Below are 5000 nucleotides of genomic sequence, written 5' to 3' on the forward strand. Positions count from 1 at the left end.
TAATTTCTAAGTTTTTCGTCCGTTTTGACAAAGCCTTTCAAATTCATATTAATATACCAGGCGGTGAGGCCCCAGTACAAAGGACGTGGTTGGATCATGCTTGGGGTGTGGAAAACGAAGATCGAAGCTTAAGACCCGGAAAACCAAGACCTCCCAATAAAAAGTTACGTATTAAAACACATTTCTTTGTTTTCTTGTTGTTCACAATGGCCTGTGAGTCATTTCAGCTGAGTTACCGTTGACGTTGCTGAGAACTAATGACAGGAAAACAGAAATTACAGATTGAGGGCGAATCTTACTAGTAGGATTTCATTGACAATTTCTTTAATCAACATGATCTCAAAGTGTATTAATATACTGGACAGTTGAATTATATACTGTAGAAGGTCTTTATACAGTTTCATCTTGCTATTCACGGCACAGATGAGCGATTTTATCTAACCCGCAAAAAAAAAAAGTTGTGTCCGAAAATCTCAAATTCTCCTCCTTCTTGTTTGCATAATTTGCTCGTTACTTCACAGAGTAAGGTGGATTAAACATTGCACCTTTCTTCACGAGTTAAATACTATCAGCGTCTCATTATCCGTAATGTACACAACTTTTCCCCAAGGTATAGTTTTTTTGCTTTTAAAAATTAGTTCTTTCAAATAATCTTACAATTGTTATCACATCAATCATATTAACGTTTTGCAGACCCAAGACCTGCCCTTCCCCCAATATTTCGTTCAGAAACAAAAAAAATGTTTAATTTACTACTTTCCTAAACGAGTTGAAAGATTTGTTGGTTGGCGAACGTTTACAAAATGTTCATATTGGTCCCGTACGTTTGATAGAATTAATCCTCCCAGCATGCAAAGCCCGCCATGTTCCATAGCAGTACTTTCACGCTACAACACGAATCACAAACAAGCGCAACATAGAATCAAGACTGTGGTACTTGACTGGCCAACGATCTGGAGTCACCGTTTAATTAAACAAAGCAGACCAAAACCACCTGACTCACACGCAGTGCTTTCCCGCGCTTTTTACATAGCTACACCTCGTATCATGCCAATTACTGATTCGCTCTTGTTACGTGCGGACACCTTGCGGTAAAGACTGTTTCCCTAATATCCGTGAGATAAGGAGGCTTGACGCACATTGGATCTAAACGTGCAAATGAGATAACTAGCCGTCTTCACGTTAAAAGACGAAGCAAAATATAAACCTTGCGAAAAACTTGGCAGTGAGCTTAGGTTTTCATTCCAAACAGCTCCTTGATTTTTCAGTGTAAATCAGAAGCTAACCAATCACTGGGTCTGCTGGGCGCCAACGCAACAACCACCAGCTTGCGCTACAGTTTTACAGAGCACCGAGGTACACGTCTCACAAAAGATTCCGGTTTTGAACATTTCTCGAGAAGGCGAAGCAACCATTTGCACGAAGTTACATGTTACTTAGTCTCCTTCGGAGCCACTCGGGCAGCAGTCGCGCAAACAACGTTCCTCACCCGAGGAGCGTTACGTGACTTTGACCCGAACCACTAAGAAGGAACTAGAATTCACTAAGCGTTGACAACGTTACAGCACGCGATGGATAAATAGAAAGAATCGTCACCAAGGCGTAACGAGCCCATCATGTGTTGGTCACGTGTATAACGCGTTTGAGGTCAAGAAAGAAATCTGGGTCAACCAGCTTTTAAGCACGTGGCTTGGATCCCTTTTGTCGCTTATTGTACGCTACACCGAAGCAGCAAACTCATTCATTCCTGATAAGATATGAAAGCTTTCTTGTCCCAAAGAACTCGCCTATTATTCTACACAAACACCCAACAACTGTCCGTATATTATTAATTATAAGCCACAACGTAAGCGATGGACTATACAAACATATTTCCCTTTCTATATAATATAACCTTAATTTAGAGACATCTACTTTGGACTCGTCTTCCCTGGCACAAGAGAAGAAGGCGTTTAGCGATAGTGGGTTTGTTCTCCCAATGCAAACTCCGTAGATCAAGTACAGTCGTTTTCTACAAATCTTTGGGTAGTGGTTGGCATATATACAAAGGCGAAAGTTCTCTAGCTCTTATTGCATGAAAAACTCTCCTTCATAGTCCGTCGTTCCATCGACATTTTCAAATCTTCTTGCTTCTTCTTGCATGCTTTCTTTGATCTTTAAGATCGCAACCGATTCACAGTGATCCTGAAAGGAAATTAAAGCTCTCGTTAAATAAAACAAACAAGCAAAAACTAAAAAGGAGCTTTCGATTCAGAGATATTTCTACACTGCTCCATGCACTGCCCTCCCTACTTAACAAGTCTCTGCACTGGTCAAACATTAATTTTTTGGTTCGCTATACTCTCTCCTTCAAAGTCACTGTTTTAAGCTGTGTTCAAATTAAAGCCGAAACATGATTAGAGTAAACATGTTTAAAGGAAACATGCTTCGCCGAAACATGTTTTTTATTGGGTCGTTCACACCAGATGTCCGTGTGAAACACGTTTCATGCATGGTTGTGTAACTTATGCTGTTTCATGACACTCGCATAATTTTTTTACATTTCAGCTGTAGATTGGAGCTGGAAACTTCTGTAACAGTTGCATTCATTCTTTCGTTTAGTGTTAAATTTCTAGCCCTTCGGAGGAGGAGGGCTATGCAGCGTTTAACGAGGAGACGGCATTTGCGCTTTCTTCGTTACAAGATATTCCGTTTTCCACAAGCTCATCTGTAACAATCGCCGATAATTGCCGTTATATTTCTTCGTCGGCCCATATTGCAACTAGACATTTAGCCTCCTAATAGCCCCAATTTTGGTTCTTTTGGGCACTTACCTCCTCTCGCATGAATCCGCCATTTTGAACGTGTTTGGTCGGATCATGATTGAAACTACCTCGCGAGGTTATTTCAATCATCAGAATAATCATGTTTCAACCATGATTCGCGCCTTGCACTGTCTGATGTGAACACTTTTCATAACGAAACACTTTTCATTCGTGATCAGACTAATCATGTTTCGGCCAAGTGTGAACACAGTATTAGAGGCTCCTAAAAGTTGTAATTTGATCTACGACCAAGCAAAGAAGAGGAACGAGCCTAATACCGGGTTGACGTCATAGACTGCTTTGCATTGTGATAGTTCTTTGAAAACAGCATGTTGTTTATCTGTCCAGAAGTGTGTGCCATTTCCTGTTCGTGGAATTAGCACAGAGAGGAAAATAAATTGAATATATTTTTTTCCTCCTGAGTAACTGAAAAATATGGATTTATTTGGTTAGTGCACATGACAACGCCTGTAGACGAATAATGGAAGAACGTTGTCTTTTCCGATGAAAGACAGATCGAGAGGTAAAAGCAACCGTGTCAATATTTGGCTAAAGGATGTCGATAAGTTCAACACGAACCAACATCTGCGAGGATGCTGATCAAGTTGGATCATATTAGAAGTAACATATCAATAACGAGTGGGAATGTTTCATCCGAGGTTCCAAACACTAAGAAACAGATGAAAGCATGACGCCGAAGGCAGAGTACTTACTGCTTCGAATTTCAAAACACGAAGCACGAGTTCTTGGTTCAATTCTCGAACAACTGGCCGACTATTGTTTCGTTTTGTCGTTCTAGCTAGAGACGGCAGAGAAAAATGAGAAGAGATTTGGATATCGTATCTAGATCTCTAAGGTTTCATCAACTTTTGGGCCACGTATGAAAATACATCTAAGTGATGTGGTATACATCCTGTGATTGGTCGACTTGGTTGGCGAATTATTAATGATTTTGAGAAAGGTTTATAAATCCATCCCTGATCACTTGGACAATGGTAATAAACCGAAGGGCCATCTCACTAACTAACGAGGTCACCCCTACAAACTTGGATTGAAAAAAGTGCGCTCAGAAAAAAACATACGCCGGTATATTCAATTGTAGGAGGAACACTTAGTCCCTTGACTGCAAATTTAGGACGGCCCATTTTGTCAACCATAAGTCATTTGTAAGCTCTAACCACGGATAAAACACAATTTCATGCTTTCAATGTTTACGTACTATCAACGTTTACATAATTCATAAACTCACTTTAAAAGCCAGTTAGGGGTCAGTACTCTAACTTGGAAATGTCTGCAAACAAATAAGAATTAAAGTATTACAAACCACCGCATGGGGTGACACGAAAGGAAAAAAAAAGGGTGGGGGCACGATTGTGCACGCACTCCGAGCGGTCAGCAAACAGGACACTGCCACAGACCGCGAGGAGCATGGTGCACGTGGGGATTAGAGTACGTTCAACCGAACGACGAAAGAAGTGTGATACACGTATGAATCATTTTTACAAGTGGTTATGGCGTCAGATGACCTATGGTTGTTTTCAAGGCGTGGATTAGGCCAGTTTCGTATTCTAACGGTTGGGTCGGATCGAGCATGAAGTGAAGGCAAATGTGTGGCGGGGGAATCTTTTCATATTATTTCCCTCGCATTAGCCTCCATTTCATGCTAGATTCAGTCTAACCGCGAGAATAAGAAACTGGCCAATTTCAAGTCATCCTCGAGACTGGTATAACGATAATCATATAGTATCAACCGGCTTTGAATATACAATTAACATTATTTCATGACACTGACAGTTGGAAAGGAATTCTGGGAATTGAACGTTTTTCTTTTAAAATTCAACCCAGATATCCGGACTCGGGACTGGAAGCTACGATTATTAGCTCACCTGTCACCGCCCTGAACCACTAAACCACCGAGTCGCCGTTTGCTTAGACAACATTTTTAAACACAATAATCTAATTTATTTGTGATAAGACCGGGCTTTTAACGTGCGATAACACTCGCTAAGAACTTATTTTAGACAACTAACGAGAAAGGTCCGACCACACTTAAAACAAAGCTAACCATTTTGAAATTAGCGCTAAGGCTCAATCATTGATGAATTATTGTGATCCTAATCTAGATAACAGGCAACAAATAACAAATACGCATTGAAGAAACTTTATAACTTGTTCATCGTGGTTTAGTGAATAGAA

At 40.4% G+C, this 5000-nt stretch overlaps 1 protein-coding gene and 1 long non-coding RNA gene across 7 annotated transcripts in view; one reads left to right on the forward strand and one right to left on the reverse strand.

Moving 5' to 3' along the window:
- LOC138024274 (uncharacterized) overlaps window positions 1-5000 on the forward strand; it is an 847896-nt gene that overhangs the window by 418434 nt on the left and 424462 nt on the right. The window lies entirely within an intron of this gene.
- The window catches only part of LOC138024290 (uncharacterized), a 123301-nt gene continuing 120026 nt past the window's right edge, over window positions 1726-5000 (reverse strand). For all 3 annotated transcript variants that reach the window (XR_011126957.1, XR_011126958.1, XR_011126956.1), the window contains 2 exons: window positions 4054-4095; window positions 1726-2184 (listed from right to left, as the gene is read on the reverse strand). This is a non-coding gene — a long non-coding RNA (uncharacterized lncRNA). The remainder of the gene's footprint in view (window positions 2185-4053; window positions 4096-5000) is intronic.

Source organism: Montipora capricornis, chromosome 11 (genome assembly GCF_036669925.1).
Source record: "Montipora capricornis isolate CH-2021 chromosome 11, ASM3666992v2, whole genome shotgun sequence".
NCBI lineage: Eukaryota > Metazoa > Cnidaria > Anthozoa > Scleractinia > Acroporidae > Montipora > Montipora capricornis.